The sequence below is a fragment of the Sinohyriopsis cumingii genome, unplaced genomic scaffold, assembly GCF_028554795.1.
Source record: "Sinohyriopsis cumingii isolate HCF-2022 unplaced genomic scaffold, ASM2855479v2 utg000229l, whole genome shotgun sequence".
Classification (NCBI taxonomy): Eukaryota; Metazoa; Mollusca; class Bivalvia; order Unionida; family Unionidae; genus Sinohyriopsis; species Sinohyriopsis cumingii.
In genome coordinates, this window is record NW_028315879.1 from 9,256,416 (window position 1) to 9,271,832 (window position 15,417).

General features: G+C 36.3%; 1 long non-coding RNA gene across 1 annotated transcript; it reads left to right on the forward strand.

Moving 5' to 3' along the window:
* Nucleotides 1-240: 240 nt before the first annotated feature.
* Nucleotides 241-9,095, forward strand: LOC149774536 (uncharacterized). Its single transcript, XR_016416820.1, has 4 exons — nucleotides 241-403; nucleotides 2,315-2,363; nucleotides 6,502-6,562; nucleotides 7,846-9,095. It is a non-coding gene; the product is annotated as an uncharacterized LOC149774536 (long non-coding RNA).
* The last annotated feature ends 6,322 nt before the right edge of the window (nucleotides 9,096-15,417 follow it).

Consider the following 15,417-nt stretch of genomic DNA (forward strand, 5'->3'; position numbering starts at 1 on the left):
TAATGGGAAGGTATCAAACCTGGCATACTTCTCTTAAGATTTTATTCCTTGCAAATATCAAATTGTCCGTCACCATTGGTCCACAAAATGTTGTCCTATCTTAGGGAATGTTCTAGTACATACACTGTACAATTGATCAATAGCATCACGTGTCAGTATGATTACAGACAACTTAAAAAGGTGATAACCATACTTAGGGTGCTAAGGAAAAAACCCCACCTTTTCTGAAGATTATTTGATCTATTGAGAAGAAAGTTTTGTTGAAGGAAAATGTATGCCTTGCAAACAGTCTTTAACGTTATTTGTTTACTTTGTTGATACAGGGAGCTATAGTGACGTAACCTTATTTAAGCGGCGTATCAAGATGACGCTGGAACAGAGGAACACAATTATCGGGCAAAAGGTAACAACTTGCTTCTGTCTTGTTATATTTTTCTTCTTCTCCTATAGAGATTTGAACTTTAAACTTTGAAAGGAATTTGCAAAGATATGTACATTGTGAAAATATAATAAGTGTTTAAACATGACACTAATGTTTGATAATTTAGAAGATGTTGCACAACAAAAACTATGTACCTTTATATTCATAATTCGGTCGATTAATTACATCCTTCTTATGGGATACAACATTGCATGTATTGTGAATTGTTGAATTTGTTGTATGAAACATACAAGCGAAATAGTCTTCTTTTTTGCGAACATCTTTTGAGGCACTATTGTTCAGTCCAAACAACATCGAAACGGACATAACTAATAATTGTCTGCTTGATCTGACTCAATAAATATCGGCTGCTGTTGGTTTAGTTCAAGACATGTGTGCCTTCTTACTGTTTACTTATATCACCTTCGTAGGTATTACCTTGCTTTATGTCATACTAACAACATTTTACGATTAAGTGGGAAAATCGCGATTTGAAGGCAGACAATATAAAAACCGTTCTTACTGGTTGATGAACGATATAATAGAAAACCTTATTTAGTTCTCTACATGTCAGTTGGCCTTTATAAGAATGCTACCAATTATACAAGACTATCTATCTATCTATCTATCTATCTATCTAGAGAGTTATCTTCTGCTTCAGTTTCAAAAATCTCTTTATAGGAATGTAGATTTTTAACTCACATATTCGTGGAAACGGTTCCTTTAATTAGCAGAAACATTTTATATTTGAGAAGGTATTACATCGTACACTAAATTTACATAAAAATAACAAAACGCGTTATCATGTGTTAGAATATTATATATGTATATTTTGTTCTAAATGTAGGAACAAACTGTAGCAAAAGGAAGTTAATAAACACATTTTGATTCTACATTTCTGCTATTTCAAGAATGATGTATGAACAGACGAAATCAACGTTGTCGTTATTAAAATTATAGCATAGTACTGTCTTACATTTTGAAGAAAAAATATTAACGGATACGGCATAGAAAATGGACACTAGCTACCACTTAGAGTTAAAACTGTTGTAATTGAGACTTAAGTGGTTGTGTACCAAAATTTAATTTTATAATAGACACATGTCTCACAAGTTCACAATATTGTTTACATCTAATGAGAAATGTATCAATTCACAACAGTGATATCAAACACTCTATTCCACCCTAACACTCATAATATTGACAGAATCAAACTTGAGGTAATATACGTAACTTTAAACCTCTATAATGAAGCGGTAGCTCGCTCTTTTCTAACATATGAATATCAATGGACTGTTTAGAAGTAAAAAAAAAAAACGTTATTTTTGTGCTGTTTATATTTCGATATATAAATAGTTATACGCAAAGCAACAGCGACTTTAGAGACAAAATATTGATGAGAAAGTTAGCAAAACGATTTACAGCAAGCATGGATTTGAGCAAATAGCAATCCTCAATAGTGATATTTTGCTATAGGTGGAGAAAATTGTGTCGCTAAGTACAATATGTTGTACTGATATGTTGACTTTCGTAAGCTGTTGTGACCGGACTTTCGTAACTAAAACTACTGACAGGAAATTTCAACAAGATTCATCTCGATTCTACAATTTTCTTAGGTATCTTACTATTTTAAATAACTTAAGAGGTGTGATCATTAAATTAAATTATCAATTAAATCTTATCGCTGTTTATCTTAAGTTATACCTTACCAGACGAAGAAAGTTTGCTGGAGTTGAATTGCTTATTAGTGTTTGGCCATTCACATCTACTGGCAAATATGTTTTTGTTGTATTTCTTTAGATAAGTCGATATAGTTTATTGGAATATATCTTCAAGTGTGTTTTCATAAAACGCTAATAATGCAGTGACAGTAAGATTAATTGTATGCTTCAGATCCGACGACAATAAAGCTGCGCTTGACGTCTGTGCGAAACAATCAAAGGTATGTAGTAGATTGTGTAATAATCTCCACGCTTTGTTTTTAAACGTACCGATGATAATGCTATAACCTGTGTATATCCGTCATCCTCTTTGTCCTTGCGTCAGACTGCCTGTCTGTCCTTAGCTCGATACTACATCTTTTCAAAATATTGGGAGAAAGTTCACAAAGCATGTGTAGTTATGTTAGGATAAAGGGGGTCAAAACTCCCCATTTAACAACTTTTGGTAATGTATGGCATGATTTACATGATTGTTTTCACAATTGGACAATTTACTTAAAGTATGCGTTACATCTAAAAAAATGGAATGATGTTTGGTTATAATGAAGAAACTATTTACGAGAAAAATGAAAATTTGTAAGATTTTATAAAGGGGCATTTTGCCCCTATGATGGGGCAACACGCCCGCCTCCGGGACATTTTGCCCCACAATGACTTCGACATCTGTCAAAATCTGTAAAACTACAGGATACTATTGAACTGTAAAATCAAGCATTATTCCTATATGGACGTTTTATATATGGCATAGATGCTAAAACTACATACTGTTGCATCATTCAAATTAGCACAACAATGCGGATAAGCAAGCTGATACAGCACTGCTCAAGTCTAAATAGTCCCTAATTTCCACAGTTAATGAAGAAAACGACAAAGCCCAAACGTTGTGAATGTTCCTGGTCACTTTTGCATTACTCACACTTAGCACAGCAAAGTTGCATATTGATGGTGGTGCCACATGATTCATGGCACCAATTGGAACATTGCTTGCACTGCGACCAGGAATCTTCTATTAAGGAATCATCATTTCCTCCATATTCAAATTTGCAGTTTCGGCAAATGTTGTCTTTATTATGTGTTGTGTCTACTGACAAGGCACGATCATGTTTAGCAGCTGACTTGGGTCCGAAGCCTTTTTTCCCTTTTCGTGGTCCTCTATACAAGTTGTCATCATGATCTTAGATAGTTTCTACCTATCTTTGTGTCCTCTCTACATGTCTGCTTCGTTTTCTTCTGCATTTCTTACTGTTTTCCTGTACAGTCCTATCACAGTTGCCTTTTGTAGTTGTTATCGTCTTTCTTTGACTTTCATAAAGCATCTGTTTAGTCGGTGATGATGTTAAGTTCATGGCTGATTCTGACTTTCGCTTTCTTGTGTGCTGACTGGATATTCTAGGCTTTGTCGAAAGTTGAAGCGATATGTTCATAAATGCTGAATCGTCTGCACTTTTGCATTCGTTGTGATATACATCCAAGATAGTACTTTCTGTTCTTCCAGCAAGAATAGCTTCGTCAAACATTTTCGGATTGACTGTCTACTCGACGGTGATGGCAGAGTGATGTGTTTGTTGATTATCAGGTGACTGAGTATAAATTGTTTTGTCTGTCTCTGGATTACCCAAACCATCCACAGTGGCTGTAGAACAACCAGTTAGCAGAAAATCAACCTCTTTGCTTGGTTCAGTCAATGTTTCGGCATTGTCTAAAGTGATCATAACCTTACTAAGCGATTGATCATCAACTGACATCTTTCCCTTCATTGGAAGTTTCTGTATCGCCTGCCCCACCTGAAATAACTATAAGAATATCAACTGATTGTTTGTCAGCTGTCTTGTCATCTTGAACAGATGTTTCTGCATCACCCGACCCCTCCGACGTGTATATCCAGCCAGTAACCGACAGATGATCAGCTGTCTTATTTGATTCAATCAGCTGTGATGACATAGGTAGTGCTTGTTGACACGCATCAGGCAAATCTGATACTGGCTGAGGTTCATCAGTTACCATGGATGGAGCGAAATCATTTGGATTAAACGGCCAACGTCCGCAGGCTTTAAAACCAGTGACAGCTTTCTGTAAACTGGCATATCGGGTTATTTGCTGCCTATTTGTTTAGTAATTTCAAATGCAATTATTCGTTTTTCTGGATTGATTGTCACCCAGTTTTCAGTCTCCAAATTGAAAGCACTCTGTAGTGCCTTCAAACATGTGACATCAAGAGGCTGGAGACAATTTGTGCAATGGGGAGGAAAGGTTATCAACACAATCCTTTCCTGAGTGCATAGAAAACAGCTTCCAAAATTTTACTGCTATGGTGCCCATCAGGAAGAAAAAAGTGTGGAGAGTCCTTCGTACATTTCACAAAACAAGTAAAATGTTCCAGCCATGGCAAGATAAAGTGACTGTCTGTCCACCCACTTGGGCTACACAAGCCCAGTGCTCCGGCTTGTGTGCCAATCATCAGTAATTGAACCATTCTTTTACACGGGTAGATAAATTCTGGCGGTGCAAATGTACCGGTCGCATTCATGGCACATATTACAGTACTAGTTTGACCACGTTCACCGCTTGTAACTTTACCAACTGATCTGAAATCATTTGAAACAATGATTGTTACTGGCTTGTGGACAATATTAATGCCTGTTTCATCCATGTTCCACATTCTGAGACCATCATGAAGTGTTGCGTCAAGAGATTCCGTATATGCTTGGTAAAAATTGACTACCTGTGGCCGGTTTAAGGCCACTTGAGCTCCGATGGCTACATTTGGAAGCCTTTTCATAAAGCCTTTCAGCCAATCAATACCTGCTGCATGATCTTGAAACGGATGGTTTTTGATATTCAGATGAACTGCTAAGTTGTATGCCAAACGCCGTACGTTAATAGTGGTAAGTCCAAATATTGCCTTTTCCATGGACTTGATGTGCTCAGCTAGAAGTAACTCGTAATCAGGCCTAAAAACAGTAGTCTTGCTTCCCAGTGTTTACATTCCAGGTTGCAAAATCTTTAAATGTCTGCGCAATGTTTTAGCTGGAATTCCATAATTTCGACCAAATTTACAGCATTGTGGTGGTAGTAGTATCCTCTCTATATGAGATAACCCACATACAGTAAGTTGAATGCACTAATTGCAACCATATTTAATGTAATTATGTTTATGATGCTATAAACGTTTGGAATATTGTTTGTGCATTTTGTTTTGGAAAGAGACGTTTTTCAGACTACAAACAGTTTTCCTTGTCCTTGCCTACGATAAATCCTTTGTTGCAAACTTAGCTCTTTATCCTTTTACTAATGAAGTAAAATGTTTTAGAGAACTATGTGTATTTAATAAGTTATACCTGCATTAAGAAGCGTAGTTCTCAATAATAATAATAGTGAAAAATTAAAATAAGAATAATCCACCATATGCAATGGTATGGGTTGGTGATGGGCTCATAAATATTGTTGCTGCTCACAAACTGACACCATACATGATGATTTCCCGTGTACATTAATTACAGTGCATATAATTAAGTCAGTCCTACTGTCAAATCTCCTGCTGTCTGTCTGCTGTATGTATTACAAATGATCAGTGTATTTCCCAACATATGATGAACTAATTCATGCAAAGACTGAAGTGAGCGATCTCAACTTATTACACGAAAGATGTTGCCGTTCATGTGTTTTACCTCTGGCCAATTTTGCGAATCTGTGCATGACATACCAACATTGTTCCATTCTCGAATACAAAAATTGTTTATGTATCCAAATAGTCCAAAGGGCATATATATATATATATATATATATATATATATATATATATATATATATATATATATATATATATATATATATATATATATATATATATATCTTGATTTCTTTCATAGGAATCCGGAATGAATGTGTAGGTACATGAGAATTAATTACTAGGTCGTCATGCGAACGTGTCTACTACACACGAGTGCATATAACATCGATGGAGTAACATCATTTATTTGGTGATGTGTTCTTAGTCGTGAGGGAATATGGGATCGTATGTGCAGGCAAGGCAATGTGTGCCGTTTACCCGCGGACCTGGGTTCGAATCTCCGTAGAGTACGAATTACACATTTTCTGACCTGTATGATAGTATTATTTGCATTAAAATATTAATTCTGCCTGTTATTGTCAATCATTCTTCTATAGGAATCCAATGATAGCACGTTCCTTCTGTCTGGTGTATATTTATAATTCTATCTATCTGTCTATCTTTCTATATCTATCTATCTATCTATCTATGTGTGTGTGTGTGTGTGTGTGTGTTTGTGTGAGGAACATGATATTCATTCTAATATTATTTCATATTCATCAAATTAACAATGATTTGTTTCTTTATAGATGGAGAGGCTGACGTCTCTATTGGTGGTCATCTTATTAGTGATAGTGGCTTTTGATACAGGTAGAGCAATTGTTTTCACTGTTTCTTATCCCTGCTGGTATTAACGCACTTTTTATTTGGAGATTAAACCTAGATCTGTTCCTTTTAAGCTTTTGCATCTGGCACAATATCCTGCATATTCAAATATAATCTTAATTATTCAAAGTAATAGTGGACTATATAAAGACACTGTATAAAGTTCTAGCTTGTGTGGCAAATATACATTAAACAACAACATCAGAATTATATTTATCTACAAACTGGCCTATGAATGAAATCAAAACTCTAGCCTCTTATAACTGTTACGTGGATAACACATATCTTAGAGCTGGCACATACGAGCAAAATATTATTCCTCGGGCAGTTCCGTTCAATAGGCTACGGCCGAATTTCTTTACCTATATTGTGAGGTCAGACAGTCAGAATTCAAAAAAGTTTGAAGCGCCATAGGAACATTCGAAATGAGGCAAATTCATGTCTACAACAAAGGACATAATGCTTTCACGACAACTTACATTTTTGCCAAGTGCACATGCATACTGTAGCACAAATGCGCCTAGAGTCTAGCATTTAAAACCGTAGTTACGTTGAAAATGTTCATCTTAATTCCACTGTTATAGACAAGGTGACCTTTGTTAAATACTACTACATGTATTTAAAATTCACGTCAATAGTAATGCTTTATATTCCAAGCCACTGATGGGTGTCTGTTCTCAGCAGAGCTCCCTGCATTACTGAATGTATATTATATGCATTTCTAATGTGTGAAACATAAAACATTTTAACTTTCAATAATTTGTACAAGACAACAAGTTTAAATGATTGTTAGTAAGAACGTATTTATTAGTATTAACTACTTCGTACGTAAATGTGGAGCTCACAATTATTGATGTACTATAAAACATTGGTTGTAAAATCTGATAATCCTTGCCTTTCGAGGTCAGAAACAGTACCATACAGCTTTCATTAGGAAGTTAATAATGAGTGATATTAGTTCGTGTTGCAGTTATACAGAAGCACCATAAATGACATATTATGGAAAGTTCATCTTAACTGTGAATGCATAATGTTCAGATCATCGTATGAGAGTTATGTCGAGATGCGTTGGATCATAGTCAGTAGAATGTAACATCATTATCCTATTCAAAGGAAGATGGAGGTGACGGTTAAAACTCTATGTTAATAGGTATTATTGATAAGGTACGGACAAATAACATTATCGATAACGCGCAATTAAAACACACAAGCATTTTGATTTCACTTCTTTATTCCGTCATACTTTATATCTATATCAATATTCCTAGCTTCCCTTCAAACTTCACAAGGCACAACACATCTGTCTACAACCAACGTAACGGCGTTAAGTGTGACATCTGCGACCTCGAAATCATCATCAGACGGTTCGTCCAATACAGTTCCGATTAGTACGGTTAGTTTGCCCTCTGGTATGACACAAAATCAACAATCGACACATAACCAATCATCTGCAACGGAGCGATCAAGTGGAAACAATGGATCTGAGCCTATATTATTGAATATACTCTTGTGTTCCTTCTTGCTTTTTATTCACATAACATATTTGTACTGATATACGTTTTGTGATTGATTTGTAAGTTAATGTATTGCAAATGTCAATATCTTTTCCAGGGTTAATAGGCTAAAGAGGTTTCATGGTGGTCTGTTGAATGTATGTATGTATGTATGTATGTATGTATGTATATATATATATATACAAACGTTCAGTTTTCATCAGCGTGCATATTTATAAAGCAGATTGTAATTAATCACTAGACAATATTAGTCCCAGTGTACTACCTTACTTTTTAGGCGCACAATCATTATTATTTAAATTACAGGCGAAAACATACAAAACAGAGTAAATAGTAGTTATGAAATATATTTTAAATCAGCGTTGTAGTTCTGTATTAGTTATTATATGACACACATTTCTGACATATCAGAACATTACATCGAGATAGATAATACAAACGTGATTTGATGTTGATTGCATGCTATCATATAGCTGTATTATCTGAGAAAAGTTGCATATTTAGTTGCTAATAGGCAAATTCTGATAGCGAGATTGTCACAAACGGCATTATTTATAGAAGTAGAGATTCATTAACAGAAAAATTATATGCTAACCTTCATGACGATATTCCATAGACCTATGTGGTGATTAGGAACGTCGTTTAACCTTTAAATTAATTAATATGTTATAAAACATCCGATGTGTAACTAGAAACCAACATTTACAGCTGCAACACTATCTTTGTTTGTTTATGTTAACACCTATTGAGAACTAAAAATGTATCATGGCAAAACGTTTCTTTAGGGCTTTACAGTTGCTTATCAATAAAAGAATAAAGTAGGACCTAGATTCGTAAAATAAAAAAACTGTTACGATGTGAGGTAGGCATAATAATAATTATTGAAACATAAATGTGTACATGTTAGTAAGTTGTTGCACTTTTAGGGAGAAAATGACGAGATACTGAATCGATCTTTGATAACTCTTCCAAAAAGTGCCTGAAAAATAAAGCTGATTTGACATTATGTGCGTTGTTTTTTTTATCAGTGCCTTTTGTATGCGTTTCACAAAATGCAATATGCGATAAATAATAACCTTAACACATGAGGTACAATGTTTGGTTTATCAACAATCAATTGCTTGAGATGCATGAACAATTTAATTTGGTTCAAACACGACATAATTTGATAGAACATTAATTCAGAACCATTCCCATAGTTATCCATATGCTACCATCTCTATAGTTCCAGTTGACATTCTTTTTGGAATGGATCAAAACTATAAAACCTGTATAAAGGCTTCTAATCCCTAATATAATTAAATTACATAATAATAATAATAATAATAATAATAACAATAATAATAACAATAATAATAATGAGAACTTTGTATAGCGCCTGATCTGTAGAAGCTCTAAGCGCTTTAGAACATTAGACAACACATATAACATAAACAAAGACATATATAATGATATTATTACAAACAACAAACACCATGAAATTATAAAAAAACTTCATGAAAATATTTAAGGTGGGGAACATTATTGGTTTTTTAAGGATGTTCTTGCAGTCGAAATAAGTGAGTTTTAAGAGCACTCGTGAATGGGATTACTGTGCCTTTGTGTCTAAGTTCAGTGGGCAATTAATTCCACGCTGCTGGGCCATGGTACGCAAAAGAACGTTGTCCATATGACTTCGTTTTCATAGTGGGAATAATGAGTATACGGCTGTCAGAAGGAGAGCAAAAGTATCTTGCTGGTGTGTACACATGAGTGAGGTCGGATATGTATGTTGGACTAGAGTCCGTCAGTGAAACGTAGCACAGAGAACAAGTTTTGTGTTTCATCCTGGATCGAATCGATAGCCAGTGTAGGGTACAAAGCAGCGTGGAGGTGAGCTCTGATCGTGATACTCTACGTATGATCCAAGCAGCTGCGTTTTGAACTGTTTGAAGATTCTGGAGTAGATATTGAGATGAACCAGACAGAGTTGAGTTACAATAGTCCAGTCTTGAAAATACTAATGAACATACAAGTGTTTTAGTGGCATCAACTGAAAGATATTTGCGAATGGAGCTGAAGCGTTTCAGCTCAAGATATGCAGCCTTGCATATGTTCATGACATGTTGGTGCAACTTGAGAGTACTGTCCAGAGTGATACCTAGGTTTCGTACTTACTGTGAATTTAATGTTGTTGTTACTGATATGTATTGTTTGAGGTAAAGAATGTGACTGAAAAAGTCTTTGTGTTGTGATCAGAATGGCCTCAATTGTATCATCATTCATCTGCAGCTTGTTCCATGTCATCCATGATTTCACATCAGAAATGCAACTCTCTACCCCTTGGATGGTAGCATCAACTTCAGTTGGGTGGCTAGATTTGTATATTTGGGTGTCGTCAGCGTACAATTGGTGAGACACTGGATGATGATCTACGACACTTGAGAGCGGCTGAGTGTATATAATGAAGAGAACAGGACCAAGAACAGATCCCTGCGGAACACCACAACATAGATTAACTGGGCTGGAGTGTATTCATTTGCAGACACAATTTGTGTCCTGTTGACCAAGTAGGACTTGAACCACAATAAGGCTGTATCATGAATGCTAAATACATGCTGGAAACGGTGAAGTAATATATAATGGTATATTTTGTCAAATGCTGCAGACAAAGCAAGGAGGGTGAGGACTGTAATCTTCACGCTATCTAAAGCAGAGAGAATGTCATTAATTACATTTAGAAGAGTAGTTTCAGTACTGTGGCAAGGGCGATATGCAGATTGTACATAGCTAAAAACACTGAGTTCAGATGAGACACAAGCTGGGATAGAACAACCATTAATAAGATGTTTTGTATGAATGGGAGATTAAATACTGGGCGGTATTTCTTTATATCGTTATGGTCGAGTGTTGGTTTCTTCAGCGAGGCTTTACAATGGCAGTTTTGAAAAATGACAGGAATTCCCCGGATGAGAAAGAGAGAGAGAGATAGTTATTAATAGCATCAGTTAGTGAATGTAATACTGGATCTAAGTACTCAAGCAGCAGTGAAGATGGAATTGGATCAAGTTCACGTGACTTTGGTGCACTCTTCATCACGATTGTACGTATGAAATCCATATAGACAGGTTCAAATGCTGCTCATTGCTGCCGCTGAAATTCTGTGTCCGAAAATGTATAGTGACGACGAGTCAATTTAAATTGTGTTCTCAAGCTTATCTCTAATGGTTTGTACTTTGTCACGGAAGAAATTTGCAAACAGGTCCGGAAGGTCGACTAGAGAGAAGGTAGTCGGAAGTGGTGTACATTTGTTCCTTCACAATAGCGGGTTATTAATCTCGAAAAGCTGTTTGCAACTGAAACTTTGCATGATTTTAGTACTGTAGTAGGCTGATTTCGCTTCATGGACCATGTTTGTGACGTTCTTCTTAGCGGCTTCATAGATTTGCATATGAATAGTGAGTCTGGTGGAAAGCCAAAATCTCTCAGCTTTACGGCGGTCTCTTTTAGTAGTGCGAAGGTGGTCCCTAACACTGTTATACCATGCACAACACTAGAACTGAAACTCTGCTCTTGGCGGCTGGGTTATGTTTGTCGAGCAATGAACGCAGGCAGTTATCTAGTTGTTCTGCTGTAGGAGGTAGGCAAGTGGTAAGCTTTGCTTGGGTGTCATGCATTAGTTTTGTTCTATTTATCATACGAAGGTTTCTCTTAGTAGCAAATAAAGGTGGAGGGTTAGGGACTAATAATGGCATATAATGCAGATGTGATCTGATGCAAGTTCGTCGGATACCAGGGAGGACTGTATAATAGTAGCATCAGGTATATGAAGAATCCAGTCTAAAATGTGACCATGTTTATGGGTGGGATGGTTAACTGACTGTTTGAGGTTGAAAACTGTAATGGAATCTAGGAGTTTTGATGTGTTTGGGTTTCCGGGACAGTCAAAATGAAAGTTGAAATCTCCAGGAATAATCAGGTTGCCACCTATCGAATTTCCATACTCCAGGAGATTCGGAAAATTGCTTCAAAAAGATGGATTCAGTCAGCTTGTTTTTTCTACTAAGAGGAGGGCGGTTTTGGCAGACAAATGGAATGACCTTTGTTCCAGTTAAGTATGGTTTGGACTAGATCAAACGATGTATGGTAGAAATTAAACGTTGTGGTGTGGTTAAGACGTTTAATCATGGAGTTCTTTGTGATGACAACAATTCCATCTCCGCGAGAGTGACGGGGGAACGACTTGATGTAGTAACCGGTGGGTGTTAGATCCGCGGACTTGGGCTTATCGTCTGATGTTTTAGCCATGTTTCTATCAGGAAAAAGACCTCGATATTCTAATTGTTGATTAACTATTTTTGTGCGCTTTTCCGGTTTTCTTACTGATTGTACATTGAATAATGCAATACACAGAGGTATCTCTTTGATAGTTGACACAAAGGTTGACGATTTAATAGGGATTTGAATTAGGTTATCTAAATTAACGGTCGAATTTTTAAATTGTTGAGCCGGAAAGGGCATACTGGAGATAATTCTTCGTCCTGCTGTACTCCGGCCAGCTTTGAAACAACGTTTCTTTTTTCACTTCTGTTTACATTTAAGTATTGATGAATGTAGTCCCAGTTCGTTTAGTCTAGAGCACAATGTGGTGTGGAGAGCCAAGGAGTGGTCATTAATAGCAATTAATGAGGGTTTATCATAGCATAAACGGGTTGACTGGCGAGGATCACGTGATGGTGGTTTGTTCAACAACAAAGCAAGTTGTAGCAGTTAAGCAAGACCGCTGATTAAAAGTCTAATTGTTCTCGTTTCCAAAACAAGGAGATGAAGAAACACATACGAAATTGAACAGCCAATGCATGACGAACACCAAAAACGTAGGCGAAGACAGGCAAGAAGCACATATGTCATGAAAAACGGCACAAAAAACAGAACAGCTGCTTCAAGCCGGTTAAGCGATAACGATCATCTTGTATAACGCTTTCAACCATAATAACTGGAAATTCACACAGTGAAACAGGCAAGCAATACCACGTATTCAGGCTGTGAGAGCTGCATAGACAACGGCATTGGCTTGATAAAAAGAAGTTATGTATGCAAGTCTTAGTATACGTCATCATAGCACATACGTAGCAAACAAGAATTAAAAAATAGAAAAGAAACAAAAATCACGCGATGAAAATGATGCTCTGGAATTCAAGCATAACTTTGACTTTTTGCCTCTAATCCACAGTCGCATAAATAGACAAGCTACAAATGTGTTTGTTCCAAGTATTCGGAAATAACGAGCTTGATACGTCGTTGGAATATGTCGAGGCCGTCAGGCCGACACGTATGTTTCTACGCCGTATTAAACAAGTATTTTTTTCGTTGACTAGGAACTGAATACTTCATGGTTTTGTATTTATTACATTTTCACATTTTATTCACACATTCATTTAAATTTCGTAATGTATATGTTACAACAAAATGAACTAGGCATTAGACATTTTGTGTACAACCGTCTATAAAGTCCAACAGGGGCTAAGCCTAGATAATTCTTGTAGAGTCATGATTCTGATACGGTGATTTACTCCTCAACTTGGAAGTTTTAAACATCTTGTATGCGCAACGGAGCATGGGTTTTTTGCAAATAAGTGATACATTTTCTTACATCCTAAGTACTGAACGCACACACTCTAATTGCAGGCAAAGTTCAGGGCAAATTTAACACACAAATATTAATTATAGAGAATGCTCATTAATTTAAAGTATTTTCAAACTCTTGCCTTTTGTGCTTTCATTTAATACAAGACATTATTAATACAATGAACTTAATTTAAGGATATAGTCTTACGAAAGCAGGAAAGCATAGATTCGGTTTCTTTCTAGCATGCCGACGATACATTTAACATGAATTTGGGTATTTTAACGAGAAAAGTCGCAAGAACAATTTAAACAAATATACACGTCCCGGTGTGTGCACTGTGATCAAAATATCTCAACAACATTGCAACAAGATGTAATTCTTCTATATTTATGTCACAATCAAAATATATGCTGCTCTCTGTGATGTAATTTCCCTGACGTTGCAGATTCTTGTCAGTTTGTTTCCTCATATTTCCTAAAAGCATCTATACCTCAGTAATATTAATAGACAAATTAAAAGTTCCTCTTCTTAAAATATATATTTCTTTATATTTATGAAACTGAAATAGATTGTAGGTAAGTTTGAAATTTAGATAATCTGCATTGTGGAAGGTCTCATCTATTTTACACCGTTGTTGTAGATGGGAAAGAGATCAACGGCTGCACGGTCGTGTTCTTCGGTTTCTTAGATCTTTTTTTAAAGGTCGCTGTACCCAGTATTCAGCAGGTCGTGGCAATTAACATCCCACATGAAGTACAAATGATGCCGCCATTTTTACTGGCCGTTATTTATGTGTTTATCTTGAAATGATACCCTACGTCTTTCTCACCTTGTTATCTCTCTCTCTCTCTCTCATCACTCTTTCTTTCTCTCTCTCTCTCTCTCTCTCTCTCTCTCTCTCATATGTTTACTGTCACGTTGCAACCACTTCACCCGAGAAATCATTGTCAAGCATGCTGCCCAAACTAAATTTGTAAACTCCTCCGTGGCCATCCTCATGCGCAGGAATACAGTTAATGCTGTCCACAAACTTTTTTAAATACTGTAGTTCAATAAGTCAGTCAATACTGTATACACTTAGGTTAGTGTGGTATTTTGGATTGAAATGCGTAACGTGTTGATACGGTGATCTCCACAGAGATTATAGGCTCTTTATTTCTTTATTTCTTTTTCATATTTGTCTTCACTCCTTTTTTCATTCCTGTTGAAGATGGTGTTGACATCATCATTTGACCCAGACTTTAAATCCTTTTCGAAATGGGATGGGGCAAAGTGTCACGGACATGCACGATTTGCGAGAAAATAAGTCTCATCAGAGAGGGCGTTGAGATACGTCTCTCATATCGTTCTCCTCCATACTCAAATTCGTTTGTGTCGTCTTGGTAGCTGCTTTTTCGTTCTTTGATATTTATCACGTTCATGGATTCTATTAGATTCGGTTTAGTCTAAAAGCTGTTTCTGATCGAACAATTCCAAACTTTGCAAGAACTGATCTTACCGTTCGGAGATTATGATTGAGGATGATGGTGTGTCCGTTTACTCCACCCACCGTTTGTAAGGAAGTAAAGTTTAATCGTTATCATTCAGGAACGTCTAGGTGAACAGGTTTCATATTATTCCAGATCGACTGTCTTTGACATGTTCCCATGAGCACTACTGCTAAAGCAGGTCCAGCGATCATCCTAACAAAGAAACAAAACCCCTCTACAAAGGACATA